Source organism: Stegodyphus dumicola, chromosome X1, assembly GCF_044657685.1.
Source record: "Stegodyphus dumicola isolate Sdum_Otavi_A_Nest chromosome X1, ASM4465768v1".
NCBI classification, from domain to species: domain Eukaryota; kingdom Metazoa; phylum Arthropoda; class Arachnida; order Araneae; family Eresidae; genus Stegodyphus; species Stegodyphus dumicola.
This window is the reverse complement of record NC_140780.1, coordinates 231,349,399-231,365,817: the sequence shown is the minus strand read 5'-3', so window position 1 is coordinate 231,365,817 and position 16,419 is coordinate 231,349,399. Positions and strand designations below refer to the sequence as shown.

General features: G+C 33.0%; 1 protein-coding gene across 7 annotated transcripts in view; it reads right to left on the bottom strand.

Annotated features, from left to right (window-relative positions):
• Positions 1–16,419, bottom strand: part of LOC118195404 (uncharacterized) — a 180,407-nt gene that overhangs the window by 152,759 nt on the left and 11,229 nt on the right. The gene's annotated exons all lie outside the window — the stretch shown is intronic.

The following is a 16,419-nucleotide window of genomic DNA, read 5'->3' as shown; positions in this document are numbered from 1 at the left end:
TCATAAGAATTTCAATTACAAGAATATTTTACGTCAGTGCAAAGGTTAAAGTTTTGACCTTTGTAGTTTGTCTTGCAAATGATATGTGCAAAAATTGTGTCAACATTAAATTAAAAAAAAAAATTTAATGGAATTTTATAAAACTTTTTTTATTATATTGTATTATCATCCACAATCAATATGTTTACAAAATTTGAAAATTTGGTTTAGTACAATAGGGCGCGTTGTGAAGCCCACTAGGGAAAAATCAATAAAACTCCATGTTTCTTAAAAGCCTCCCGGCTCAAACAAATGGAGGGACATGACAAACCACACTAAATTAAACAAATGAAACATAAAATATATATCATAGACATTTATTAATTTCTTGAATATATTATATTATTAGAAAATACTTGGGTAACTGATCAGTATCCCCCCTACCACATACTTTTACTATGAAAATATCACATCTGTCACACAAAATTTCAGCATACAATAATTAAAAATTTTAATAATTAACATTTTTTTTAGAAATTAAGAAAGTGTAACATATTTTAATTCTCCAAATAAATGGTTCTCATTAATTAGAAACTAACATTTTCTGACTCACAAACTCAGTAGGTGAAACAAATTTTAAACATCCCAAAACTGGCCATCACTTGAAATAATAAATCACTTCTCAATTTTACTAACTGTAATATCTAATTTATATAAGTAATAACAATACAAACAGGTAGATAAATCATTATTAACTGTTACACTATGGCATTAGGGAATACTATGAGAGAGAGAAAATAATCTTAAAAATTTCACTCGCATATTCTTCGGAATACACAACCTTGAGGGGAGTGTCCAGTTTTCCTAGTTACGGGGGAAATCTATTTCCTTGAGCCAACACTTTTATTACAGTTTAACTAACACTCTCGAGCTCAAGTCCATTCTGTACAAGAATATCTGGAAATGGAAGGAAGTCCTTTTTGTAAACTAACCACCAGATCAGGGAAAGGGAAAGTTCGTTCTTCAGGAACATAATTCTGTGTGGCAAAAGTCTATGTGGCAGGAACCACAGGTGCCGGATAGTAGTAACAAATACTTCTACCTGGGAATGTTTATGTGTCTGGAACCTCAGGACACCTATTCTATGATCACTGGATCTGTCTACAACTTGAGCGAACAATATTGACTAAAAAAAAAAACGGTATGGACAGCCATCACAACTTATCGGAGAAAGCCATTCTGTGGTCCTCAGTTGGCGGGCGGGTGGGTCCATTTGACTTTACTGAAAGGGGACAAGGCTTCAAGGAGCTTTAGACCAATCGCAGTACAGACGAGTGACGAAATTTATAGCGTGCGCTGGCTGAAGTTCTAGGAATATTCTCCCATTATTTCACTAACTCACACGCTGCATTTGTAGTTCGAAAAAAATTGCACAAAACAGTATTATGACCAACACGCAGCAGAATATGCTGCTGTGTTATGTGAAGGAAAATCCCGGTTTTTAAGGGGAAAGTTAACACAGGAATTTAGAGCTAAGAAATAAAGAGTGATATGGGATGCCACGAAAGCAATGGTAAATAAATAAGAGTAAATGAATTAAGCTTACTTCAAATCCTTTTAGAAATAATCAATTTTAATCATTTAAATTTATATGATTAATTTGCATTACAATCTAATAGCAAACTAAGTTTTTTTTTTTTTTTTTTTTTTTTTTTTTCCCCATGCTTAAAAACTGTTTTCTCACAATTTATTTTACAGTTACTATTGAAAAAATATTTCTTTAAATAAGAAATTAGAAAGAAAATATTTCTTTCTTAATATTTCTTCCCTTTTTTTATTTTCTTTTTCTATGAAAATTATTTCTTTCAGGAAAAAAAATAAAATTCATTCGCTATTACAGTATGGCTGATTGCTGCTGCATTCAACTATCACACACGCATCAAAATGCTTTATTTTAAATAATTTATTCTATAATTAACATGAAAGAAAATATTTTTTCAATATAAAATATACAGTGGTGGCCAAAATTGTGAACACATTTGGAAATTTTTATGTTTTTGAACTTTGTATGCTTATAGAAAACGTTACGTTTCACAAAATGCAAACTTGTATATGTCATTTTAAAGAGAATTTATTACTGAATTCAATACAAAACATAAAATTCAATTATTTGCAATACAAAAAAAGTTAAACGCTAATAGTTATCGATATACATTAGATAGTGATGATTGCAGTGAGTTATCAGTACTTAGTAGGGTATCCTTTATTTTTTATTACAGCTTCACATCGACGTTTCATTGAGCTGACACGAGTTTTAAGCTCTTCTTTCATTATTACACGATGCCAGGAAACAATTATAGCCTCAATTAGTTCCCTTATATTTGATGGGCGCCTCATTTGGACAAGAGTTTTCAAATGGTGCCACAAATTTTCGATAGGATTGAGGTCAGGACTGTTTCCTGGCCATGACAACAATTTAATGCTCTTTGTACGAAACCACTCTTTGGATATTTTGGCCGTGTGGCAAAGAGCAGAATCCTGCTGAAAAATAAACGATGCATTGTTGGGAAAGAGATCTCTGATGGAAGGTAGAAGTTTTGGTTCTAGAATAGTGTCAATGTATTTTCTGGCATTCAGTGTCCCATCGATGACATGCAGGCGACCAATACCATCTGCTGACATGCATGACCAAATCATAACACTAACTGGGTTCTTCACAGTTGCTTGAATGCAGTCAGGATGTAGCTCTTCTCCTATTCTACGTCTTACATATTTTCACCTATCACTACCGAATAACGATATCTTAGTTTCATCACTCCATATAACTTGTGACCACTGATCATGTGTCCAATTAATGTGTTCCTTTGCCCACTGTAGTTTTTTTTTTTTTCGTTACTGAAATTTAAGATAAGGCTTTTTTCGTGGAATTCTACCTCTTAGTCCAACATCTGTTAATCTTCTCCTAATTTTTCTTGAACTGACAGAAACACCAGCATCATTCAGATCACTTCTGATGGCCGCTGATTACATTTTCTATCTTGGAGATATAGTCTTTTTATTCTTCCGTCTTCAATAGATGTGGTGCACCTTTTTCGGCGTTTTCCTTCTTTGTTTTTTATTGAATTTGTCTCCTGATATCGTAAACAAAACTTTCGGACTCCAGATGTAGTCACTGAACCACCCACCTGTCTTGCAATTTCAGCATAGGAAAGACCACTTTCTCGTAACACAATAATATTACATCTCTTTCTAGGTGTCCAATCTACTCTTTTATTTGATGTCACTGCTTCTTGACTAAATATTAAAAATTTTTACAAAAATTCCTACTTGTAATTGCAGTGTATAAGAAACAGGTCCTCCTTCTATAGAACAAAGCAAAATAATGAATTGTTTCAAGTGTAAACATGATGTCAGCTTCTACTGGCAGTTACTAACATTTGATTGGTTCTCAGAACAAGAACCAGTGATTGGCCAGGAAAGCTAGACATTACAAACCACTTCGTAACTGTCTTTTTTTAATTTATATTAAAGTACATGTATTGCAAATAACTGAATTGTGTGTATTGAATTCAGTAATAAATTCTCTTTAAAATGATATATAAAAGTTTGCATTTTGCGAAACGTAACATTTTCTATAAGCGTGCAAAGTTCAAAAACATAAAAATTTCCAAAAGTGTCCAATTGTGGCCACCACTGTATAACCAAAATTAAACTAATCTATCCTGCATGTGTGAGCAATTCGTTTTGCAATTTTTGTCACACAATTACTAATACCTTTTTTTTAAATATTACATTGCTGTTATTTTAATTTTTTATATATATAAGAACTGCTCAGGTTAAATATTCTTCCTTCTCAAAAGATTTTATTCTGTGAAAATAATTAAAAGATAGTAATATTTTCGCAATGTAAGTACTAAAGTAAAAATAATCAGTGTAGGTCTCCTGCAAAACTAATAATAATCAATATCTCTTTCACAATATAAAAATGAGAATGTTTTTTTTTTTTTTTTTTTTTTTTTTTTTTTTTTTAGTTTGCAAAGAAACAATTATTTTTTAATACTATAATAGGTTACAAAAGTACTATTCCATGAACAAACCCTCAGTTATATAGCATAATACAATAATAATGCAGCATAATTCTGCTAACAATACCACCAGCCACCGAGCGGTAGGGGCGCTCAATGCAGGTAGTTTGGTGGTCCAAGGTTCGAATCCCGCGAACGAGCTGGCCGGTGTTTTCGTGGCTTTCCCCATATGTAACGTGTATACGAGCCAGTTTCCCTTAGAAACCAGTTTTAAACGTTATAAAATCACACACACACACACACACACACACAAATAATAAATAAAAAAAAAAAAAACTGAAAACCTTCAGATTTTATATTACTCCCAAAGGGCCATTTTTTTAACGTTTTGCGTGTTACCTTTATTTATTAAATATCATGTTTTTTGCACTTAAACCATAAAAATCAATTCAACAGGAATATCATATAATTTAAAAAAAGCATATCTTTAGAATTTCCGATACATAGTCTCGCACGCTAGAGATGAAAATGTTTTTTTTTTTCGTACAATGTTGCCATTGCTATCATTGGGTTTCTTAATCAAAAACCCATAAATGCTTTACAAAATATGAAATAGATCATAAAACAAATTCCCAGTTCCAAATTTGGGCCTCCTGATGCCTATATTAGGATGGAGGATTACGTTATTCAGAATTTCATGGCTCTAGGTACCATTATTTTATCACAGTGCGAGAAACATTCATACATTCTGCAGATTCCTCATTATTTAATTTCTTTAAATATAATAGAGTGCGATAATACTTGGTGGCAACGATTTGAAATGTGAAACGTCATTTATCGTGAAACGCCACAAAATGGCAAAATGAAATTAATAGCCCCTCTGGGCTAAAACTTATTTTTAAAAGTATCACACTAGTAGTAGTACAGCTACTGAAAAAAATATTATAAAGCTATTTTATAGTTTATAATTTTTTTTATTTTATTTTTATTTTACAGTAGTGTGTATTTCACGTAATAATGAATGACATTCCTTTTTGTGTTCACAGTATTATTCGTAAGGAATTCAACTGTTAGATTTTAAAGTAAACGTAATTCTTGCTGTAAATAAATCAAGTAGAAGCTTTTCGGATGTCTATACTTGCATTAAATGAAGAAGGTTTATGTGCTTGATAAACTTATTATCTTCTACATTTTTAAAGTATACAATTACAATTTATATCTATAATTTCAGGAATAGTATAACCTTTCTTTCAGTAGAAACTGCGTTCTTGTTTTCTGAATGTGGCTCCAAATACTCTCTCAGTTCATCACAAATTAAAATAACTATAAATTTTGGCAATCTGAAATACGCAATGAAAACATCGGTACAACTCTGATATACGCCCTAATTTCACCAAATGTGGCGATATGTGTTCGGCGCTGGTTTTTGGCGCGATTGCATGTTGTATGGCAACCCTGTTGACGTTGAAAAATCTTTCGCTGGTTCCCGTCATGCTTTGTGTCTGAAAGCTAGGGGGGAAAGATTTAATGGTGAAAATTGTTGAATTGAAGTTCGGCATAAGGAAATATCGTCGTGGCCATCCCGTTGAGAGGCAATGAGTATTTGGAGGTGTGGAAAGAAGGTATGGGAGATTATTTTTAGTGGCTGTGCGTGATAGAAGTAAGGATTTGTGATTATTAATTATTTTATTTGTGAACCATAGTATGAATTTTCTGGATAGTGTGTCTGGCTGTCATATAAATACGATAGTGATTACGTGGCGGTATGTTAAAGGCGGTTTGAAATTGGTATTTCTGTTGTTCGAAAAAGCATTAATGGTAAGGGCATTTTATTTTATTCTTGTTCTTATTTTGTAGAATGTTATGTTCATTGTTTTTTTTAGTATGAATTTCTGTCGTTATTGTTTTTTTGAATTGTTTTAAATTTATTTTAGTTATTTTGTTGATTAGTGCGTACCGTCTACATTGTGCAATTCGTAGATGTTTTTTAAAGTTGAAACAGAACGCTATGTACATGGTATTCTTTGAAATTTATTGTTAGTATGTTAATTTATTAAAGCGAGGTGTGCGTAGTTCGTAAATTCGTTCGTTGCCTAGATGGTGCCATACGTAGATGTTTTTTTAAGTTAAAACATATCGCTGTGTACATGGACTCTTGTCAAATAATTTTGGTTAGAAACTTCATGGTTTTGCTATCTAAATTTTTTGTTTTTGTTTCGGATTTTTAGCTTAAATTGTGTGTTCAAAACGTGGTTTTCGCGTTCGCGAAAACCGTGTTTTTGGAGACATTTTAGGCTTAAAGTTCGAAATGTAGACAAAAAATTTAGATAGCAATATGGTAGCGTGGAGTTTCTCGCCAAAAATATTTGGCGATAAATTTGGCGCCTTGAGGACGCATATCAGAGTAGTTCCAAAACATCTTCTGGCAGAGCGAAAGCATCAACATATTTTCCATAAATTCGCCACCAATTCAGAGATCTACGACCGTATTCTCCGTTTAAATATGAAAACATCAGCGGCGAAAACACATACAAAGCCATTGTCTACTTAGTACGTCAAGTGCACAACCCTGATTTCCTTGCATCTCTCCACAAAACTTTTAAACATCTCGTAGAAAAAAATGCATCCACTAGAGCAAGGGAAAAAAAAAGCAACTCTTGCTCAGGAAATATGCAGCAGGGCAAAACACCCCTTGTTCTTTTCTTTCTCTTTTACATCACCGCTGCTCAAAATCATTCCATATCAGACTCCAAAGGAAAAACCCTAACCGGGAGCCCGCTGGTATATGCCGCTAGCGAGAGCAAGACCCGCAAGGGCCAAGCCCCCACTCTTTTCTCCTCTTACTCTTAGCTTGAAAATCAGAATCAGAATGAATTCAAGCCTGGTGCAAGCACCCAGGAAATCTCGGTTTCTCCGCCTTTGTAAGTTCATAGGCCTGCAAAAATCATAAAATTAAGATCAAGATCACATCAATGCCAGAATTTTACTTTATCTAGACTGAGAAAATTACACACCCATGACGAAACAAACACCAGAAAATTGACAATGCAGTCCAAAAAACATCTGTAGACACAATGTGGGAAATAAGTGTACCCCAAACTAACAAGCGGAAAATAAGCTTGACGAGAATCCAATTACCACCCACCCCCACTGTCTTGAAGTAACAAAATTGCAACTACAACAAAGCGAAGCAAGACTATTTTCGTTTCAAACGCCCTAATGCGAAAGGTGATTCTAATTCTAAATGAAGTGAAATACTTCAACAATCTACAAAAATAATCATTTTATTTACAAAGAAAATTGGATTGCATCGAAGGTTCACTGCTAACTAACTACGTCGCAAACTAAAAAACTAACATTCTTTTTCAGAAGCGAAGCGCCCTCTAACGGCGATACATAAATCATTTGGGAGATTTTTCCACATTCCCCACCTGATAATTTTTGCAAAAATTATCACTATTTCAGCATACAAATAATAAAATATAAGAAAGCAACTTACATATCAAATACATTCAACTGATGTAAATATAAACTGCAAAAGGAAATTCTATAAAATAAACAAATATAGTTAACTGCATCAACTCAAATGTTACTCAATACATAAATATTAATTCAAATTACAAACAGTAAATTATTAGTAATAACTAAACTAATTATCTAAAATTAATGTTAGTGAACATAAAATATAAAAAATAAAATTAAAAGGTTACAAATTTAGTTCATTTTCAGTCTGATAGTTCAAGGGGGTATATCAATTGCACAGGTCTCTTAAAGTCCCCTTTTTTAGTTTTTACCACACATGATCGTACAAGACCATCACGTCCTTTAAAGACTTGAATTACTCGACCTAAATCTCAGAGGAACTTAGATTTAGTTGTTCCTTCAAGTAAAACTATATCACCAATTTTAAGATTTTTCTTGGCTTCTGGTGTACCGAAGAAGTGAGCATTTCTCAACTCAAGAAGATACTGATTTTTCCATTTTTTCCAGAACTGTTTTATAAGTGTTGTCTGATATTCTTTTCGTTTTATTAGACTCTTTCTTGTTGGAGAGTTATTCAGGATCTCAACAAAGTTGTATGGATATTCATCCTTATGTCCAATCAATAGAAAATCAGCCGGTGCAAGCGGTTCAGGTTCATGTAAATCGTTGTAAACGTAGGTCAAAGGACGTCTATTCACAATATTTTCGACCTCTGTCAACACAGTCATAAATTCTTCAAAATTCAGTTGAGCTCTGCCTAATATCTTTTTCAACGGTTCCTTTATGGTTTTCATAAGGCGTTCATAAAAAGCTCCCCACCATGGAGCAAGCTCGACGATAAATTTCCAAGTCAAGCCTTCATTTGCTAGAAAATTTTGAAAGTCTGTACCTTTAATTATGCTGTAAAAATACTGTAAATCTTTGGCAGCATATTTGAAAGTTTTCGTGTTATCTGAATAAAAGGTGCGACAGTTTCCTCTTCTCGAAATGAAACGTCTGAGAGCCAAAATGAATTTGTTTGCAGACATATTGGAAATGAGTTCTAGATGTAATGCTCGTGTAACAGCGCACGTAAACAATACGATGTATGATTTCTGAATTTCGTTTCCAGACCTGATGTAAACTGGACCTGTGAAATCCACGCCTGTAACATAGAAAGGTGGAGTTTCAACAATTCGATCTTTAGGTAACCGAGCTGCCATTTGTTTTACTGCGTATTTCCGTCAAATTAAACAGTTCCCTAAAACTTTCTTTACCAACTGACGGCCTTTAGGAATCCAAAATTTCTGTCTTAGTTTGGCTAAAGTTGCTGCAACTCCCGCATGCAGAACGTTATTATGTTCCCTTTTTACAATTAATTCAGTAAATTTGGAATCTTTAGGAAGAAGAACTGGATGCTTCTCGTCAACTGTATATTCAGTTTCTTCTAATCTTCCCTTAATTCGAAGAATTTTATTTTCATCAAGAAACGGTGCCAAGCTGAATATATCAGAGCTTGGAGAAATTGACTTGTTAGATTGAAGAGCCTTAATTTCAGGTGTGAAGAAATCCATCTGGGATTTACGAACACAAAAAATTTCAGTGTCCTGAATTTCAAAGACACTTAATGTTCCACTATTAGCAGGCAGTTTTCTTGCCTTAGCAACGAAACGTCTAACCCATGCCATAATTCTGAGATATTTCAGCACATTACTGAATTTTGTTATATCCAATAGTTGATCATCTCTTTTCACAACAACGTCATAAACAGATATCTTACTACGGAGTTCTAGTTGCTTATCATTTCCCACGTCAAACTTCGGTTGAACTGGCCAGTCTATACGTTTGTTTTGCAACCATTCTGGTCCAAACCACCAAAGTGAACAATTTCTTAAATTAGCAACAGTAGTTCCTCGTGATATGAGGTCGGAGGGGTTATCTTTTCCACGGCAATAATGCCAATTATTGCTTTCAGTTAGTTTCTGAATTTCATAAACTTTGTTTTTGATGAAAGATTTAAATCTTTCGGGAGATCCCTGAATCCAAAAATACGTTATTTGAGAATCAGTCCAGTGGAAGGGGATTACTTCGTATTTTAAAGATTTTGCTATTTTATCACTCAATCTAGCGGATAAAAGCGCACCCAAAAGCTCCAATCTAGGAAGTGTAAGGGATTTCAGAGGTGCAACTTTACTCTTGGAAGCAACAAAAACTGTTTGAAAAGTTCCATTGTTCAAAACTATTCTCAGATATACCACGCATCCATAAGCTTTCAAACTAGCATCAGAAAAGCTATGGAGTTCTATTTGTTTCACATCTGCATCTAATATTCCTTCTAAATAGTAGCGGGGAATTCTGAGGTGGTTCAGTTCTTCAATTTCTTCGTACCAGGCTTTCCATTTATAACTAAGATCAGGTGGCAGTTCATCGTCCCAATCAATTTTGGCAGACCAGATTTCCTGAATCAGACACTTTATTCTTATAGTGAAAGGGCCATAAAATCCGACAGGATCAAAAATACGGCCTGCGGTTTCCAATAGAAAACATTTTGAGTTGATTGACGAGGAAATGAAATTTGTCAAGTGCTGAGTGTCAAAATAAAAATTATCATTATCCGTATCCCAGTTAATTCCTAACACTTTGATCGGGACAACTTCAGGAGATTCTTGCATCGAAAATTCTTTGCGATGCCAAATATCTTTGAGTTCTTTGGAATTAGTATGCCACTTATGTAGTAACATGCTAGCTTCATTAAAAATGTTCACGATTTCTAAACTTGTTTTCAGGGCTTGTTCTAAATTTTGTTGACCACCAATAATGTCATCAACATACAGGCAGTTCTTTAAGAGTTCTACTGTTTCAGGATATATTTCTGAATATTTTTTAAGGTGATGCTTAATAGTAGCAGCGAGAAGAAAGGGACTAGATTTTACTCCAAACAAAACTCTTGTAAATCTAAAGGTTTTCAAACTTTCATTGTTATCACCGGGATCATCTTTCCAAAAGAATCGTGTAACGTCCCTGTCTTCTTCATTTAACTCTATCTGTAAGAATGCTTGTGTAATGTCCGCTGTAAAGGCTATCGAATTTTGTCTAAATTTTATCAATAAATCAAAAATATCAGGATATAGGTTCGGACCAGTATATAAACAGTCATTTAGAGAGAGTGTTTTTGGTTTATGGGCTGAAGCATCATAAACTATTCTTAGTTTGCTTGTTGCTCTATCATTTCTGATGACTGCTCTATGAGGTAAATAAAATAGGGTTTTATCATTTTGATTGTCTTCTTGAGCTGGTTCAATAATATGTTTTAACTCGTAATCCTTTAAAACCTCTGTGTATTGAACAAACAAAGAGTTATCAATTTTAAATTTGTTACTCAATTTCTTAAATCTTTCAAGTGCTATATCCCTATTATCTTCCATTAAATGTTTTGAATTCGGTTTCCACGGTAATTTTACTTGGTATCTGCAGTTTTTATATCTGATATCAGATTCAAAAGATTTCATAATTTCTAAATCAACAGTTTTGTCGTTTTGAGTATCACTTTCCAAACCCAAGTTTTCTAGCTTCCAAAAGTGTTGTAACTGATCTGATATCAAGTTTTCATTTACAATTACTTTCATAGTTAATAATTCACTATGATCATTATTTACTTTACCCTGCAAACACCACCCAAATAAAGATTCTGTGGCTACTACATTTCTTGAAATTCTTTTAATTTTACCAGTAATTATAGAATAGTATAAATCTACCCCTATGAGAATATCAATTTTGTCACTTTTTCTACAACAATCTGCTAATTGTAGATTTTGTAAAATTTTATTTTTCTTAGCAAAGTTCAAATCTGGAGGAGAGATAACAGTATTGGATATATTTTCGGTTTCAAGAAGCTCAATATATATATTAAGATTAGGATCGTTTACATTTTCTAGTTTTGCTTTAACAACATTAAAGGTTTTTTCTAACGCACTTTTATCACCAAAGGAATAAACAGAAAGCGATTCTTTTCTAACAATCGGAAGTTCCGTTTTAGTAGATACATCTTTAGTTATGAAAGATCTCATTGAGCCATTATCAAAAAGAATTCTGACATTTTCAGATTTATCATTATTTCGGATCAATGCAGAAGCCGTTTGTAATAATATTTTATTAGATCTATTTTCATTGGAATTATATGATGAAACAGCGGAAATAACGCTCGAATCCGACGTTTTCTTTTCAGGTTTTTCATTACCTTTTTTCTGATGGAATGAATAACAAATGGCTTTCGAGTGTTTATTAAAGCAGAAGGCACAGTTTACTTTTTGTTTACAATTTTGAATCCGGTGAAATCGACCCAAACATAAAAAACACCGCAATTCACATTTTAAGATCTCTTTTTTCTTTTCTACACTTAAAATTTCGCAATCCGCAGATTTATGATTTGTGTTCCCGCAGAACAGACACTGCGATTCGGATGACGCCGCTAATAACTCAACTGTAGACGGCATGCTTGTTATGGCTGGAGAATGTTTATGTTTGAAGGGCAAATGCTTTTCCAATCGCGAATATTTTTCTCTAGAATTATAATTAACAGAAGCCGCGCGTTCTCTACTGAATACTTCGTTCCTCAAAAAGGCTAACAAACCTTTTAAATCCCAATTTTCGTCTTTAATTTTTCGGCTATAATCAAGAACGAACTCATTAGGAAGTAATTTCAAAATTAAAGGCGTTAAGAGATTTCCGTAGGTATCAGACTCTATTTTTAATGCTTCAAGATTTCTTATCTGTACTTCGGCGTGATCTAAAAGTTTTCTTAATCCGTTTATATCATTAGGATTTCTAACAGGTGAAGTGCTTAAGAGTTGTCCTAAATGTGAATTAATTAAGATGTTCTTTTGACCAAATCTGGAACGTAACAGTTCAAGAGCAGCTTCATAATTATTTTCGATGAGAGCGAAACCAGAAATAGCTTTGGCGGCTGAGCCACCAAGAAAGCTTTTTAAGTAAATTAATTTTTCTATTTTTGATAAATTCAGATTTTTATCAATCGCATTTTCGAACTGACCTATGAATTTTAACCAATCCGAAGAATCACCATAAAATTTAGAGATCGTTAATTTTGGAAGACGAGTGAACTTGTTACTTTCGTTTTGGGATTCTGTAACGGTTTCATTAGAAATGTCTCTATTTGCATTGTCCGAATTTTCCAACTTATTCAACTCTTTCAATTTTTTCTTTCCTCTAAACTGCCACACTTGAATTTTCTCTTCATATTCCAAAGCGGATGAGATTTCAAGTTCAAATTCGTCTTCTTCGACTTTAAATTCTCGTTCTATTTCAGCGTCTAAATTGCTCAAGGATTTTGATTTTTTGTTTAACTGGTCTAAAATTTCTTCTAATACATTTACATTTATATTACTATCATCTTTATTCAGTTCGGTTTCAATTTTCTTTAATATCTTGGACACTCCGGTCCTCAATACCTTTTGTTTCGATTTCAGTTTAGCAATAAGATCTTCCATATTATATAAAAATAGAAAATACAGGCTTACCTTGGCTGTCTTTGCATAAAATGATATCCAAAATTAAAAAACACAAACTTCTAAATTGGCCAAAGGTTCTCGGCACCGATGCACCATAATGCGAAAGGTGATTCTAATTCTAAATGAAGTGAAATACTTCAACAATCTACAAAAATAATCATTTTATTTACAAAGCAACTTGGATTGCATCGAAGGTTCACTGCTAACTAACTACGTCGCAAACTAAAAAACTAACATTCTTTTTCAGAAGCGAAGCGCCCTCTAACGGCGATACATAAATCATTTGGGGGATTTTTCCACACGCCCTTAGTAAAAGGTGACAACACAACACCCTACTGCCTCCATTGTTAGTAAAAAGGCCATAAATCAATAAACCAGATGTGTTTCCTCGCAACTGCCTCTCACCTTTGTTACACTTCCTACTCAAGAATAACGAGTTAAATAAACTTAACAACACTTTTTTTCCCAGATTAAAATATACATGAGTACAAATAAAAATATTAGAATAATAATAACTTAAACCACATATTAATAATTAAAATTCATGTTTCAAAACAGCATTTTCAAAATAGTAGCAAGTTAAGTGCCACACAAATAATCAACTCAAAACTAGTTGTCACAGAGAGCAGTGATAAAAAAAATTAAAATTTACTTACAAAGCATTAAGTTTAACAAATTAAATTCAAAATCTAATTACAACTCGCATAACCAATTAAACGGCAGCAGGAGTGAAGTGTCATAAAATCCATTTGCAAAACAAGTTAATAATACACACAAAAACACAAACAAAAAAAAAAAAAAAAATTAAATCACTAGTGAGGGGGAAAAAATACACTAACTTTCCAGCCAACCAACAGTGGCCAAAAAAAAAATCCTAAATGAATTAAACACTGAACTGAACCAGAAGTTGAAACAAACGGAGAACACTCCCAGGAACGGAAAAGAGAAATGACCAAACAAAAAATAATAATAAGCCAAAAGAATCTAGAGCATATATTTATTCATGGATTTTGATACTTGCACTTGATTTACATATGCTCTCAGAATTTAAATAATATTGTAGATTAGTTCGCAGCAATAATTATTCATTTATTTAATTGCATTAAATTTCATCTAAATTTAATTAACTTTAAATTTGCTTTTTACGAACAGAGAATGTTTGTTAAATTCAAATATATGTACAGAGTATGCTTTAAATTAGTATTATATAATTTTCAAACTTTTTTTGCGGGGGGAAATTTAAATAAATAAGAGCATAAATAAAACAATATATTTAATGCATATAATAATAGAAATAAATTATAAAACACAAATATAGATCAAATTGGAACAAAAAGCTGAGAAAGTTGCAGACAGGGTGCAAAAAGCGTATGGGATTCCAACTCACAACACCCAAAAGTAAATATTATTACCGTCAGCTTTACCACTAAGCTAGCATCACACAAGAGTTGTATGCATATTTTGGCTTATATACATCAAGTAAATCAAATCTTAAAACTAAATTTTTTGGTCCTATTTCAGTGTGCTATCGTCTGAAAAATTCACCAGAGTTTGTTCTTCAGCTTCTAGTACATTTTTTACAAAAAACATTATCTTTTAAAGTGGTGTTCCGATTGAAGTTAAACCGGCTGCTAAAAATATATTTCATGTGCTTACAAATATATGTTAGCCAAAAAGATATACAATCAAAAATCATTAATCCGGACTCGTCGGGACTTCGGCGATTCCGGGTTATCGATTTTTCCGGATTATAGATCATCAGTTTAAATCTGGTAAGATGGAATGCAGAAATTATAAAATTAAAAATATGAAACCGTAATTTATGAAATAAAGAACAATTATGATCTAAAGCGTATCAAAATTTACAAAAAGAAAAAGCTTAATATTTATTTGTTTACTTTATTAAACATTTCTTTCAATGTAAGTTGTTTAAGTTGCTTCGTTTCACGTGATAATACTTTCTCTTTAATTCAATTAAACAGACATAATTTCTTGTTTAGTTACAATGTTCCGCTGTTCAAGTCCTATAATTGCTGTGTCGAGACTGCCGACTAATTTGTCAATCGAAATTTTTTTGTTTTCAATAACCTCTACGTCACTTTCTTCACTATCGGAAGCGAATTATAATGACGAGGAACTTGATTTAAATCATATCAAAGACGGAGTACATCGAGATGAAATACTACATTTAGTAAGGAATTATAAGCCAAATAAAATAAAAACATCTGCCCTGAAGATAAGGATAGTGCTGACAGATCAACTTCCAATTCATTGTGTGGCGCGTCGTTTCCCTCCCCCCGCAGAGTAGCATGAAATTGATAAACATATTTCGGAATGATTAGATAATCAAAGGCTATGCCTTTATCCATTTTTTGCAGAAATTCCACTTTCTGTTTAATGGACTTCGAAACATACTTTCGCTTTGTAGATCCTTTACATATTAGTAAATATATATCGGAAATTCTATTTGACATAATCGAAAGTTCAAGCTTACTTTTATAAAATTGCTCTAACAGTCTGCAAAAAATAATAAGCTGGATCCAATTCGAAGATTAAGGAACAACGCAGCAACATTAACTGAATTAGATAATTTTAGCTTAGCTTATACTATCCGTTATACATTAAAGGCGCATGCGTAAATGTATTATGCGCATGCGCACATGCATATTCACAGCCGTAAAGGTCTTACGCGCACGCGTAAACGGCAATGTACATGCATCAACGCGACGCATGCGCAGAAAGTTTGTAGCTTTGAGGTCCGGATTGTAGATCATTCCGGATTATGGGTGTCCGAATTAACGACTTTTGACTGTATTTATAAAGGGAAATACAAATTTAACATACTCTTCAATGCAGTGGAATATTTAAAAGGCTATCAAATTTAATTTATAATTAACATTTTTAGTTTTTACCAGTTTCAAAAGAAAAAAATGGCTGATCTTTGGAATATGGCAACAGGTAGTTTGGCGACATTTTGGTACCCGATAAAGGTTACTACCTAGGACTTTGGGAATAATGTGAGAAGTACTCAGTTCCGATTATGCATTATTTTGTGCGAGGGAAATGAGAGATCATGAGATATGTCATGCAACATTAATGGACGAATTACAGTTCTTTAATCGGAAAAGGGGGGAAATGTGGAAAAATATCTGCAGTACTTTATAGTATTTTGTATTTAGCTTCATTCTGCGTTGTGAGAAACAGTGTTGGTTAATTTTTGGATCCCATGGCCCTATCTAAAGTGAATTCGAAATGGGTATTTAGTGGGATTGAAAGGGGTAGTAATAAGTGTTTTTTTAAGGTTGTGCGAGATAGAAGTAAAGATTGCTTATTAAGTTTTATTAAGCCGTATATTCTATCTGGTACAATAGTAATATCTGATTGCTGGAAGTCATATGTCTGTCTGGAGGATGAAGGTTTTCAAC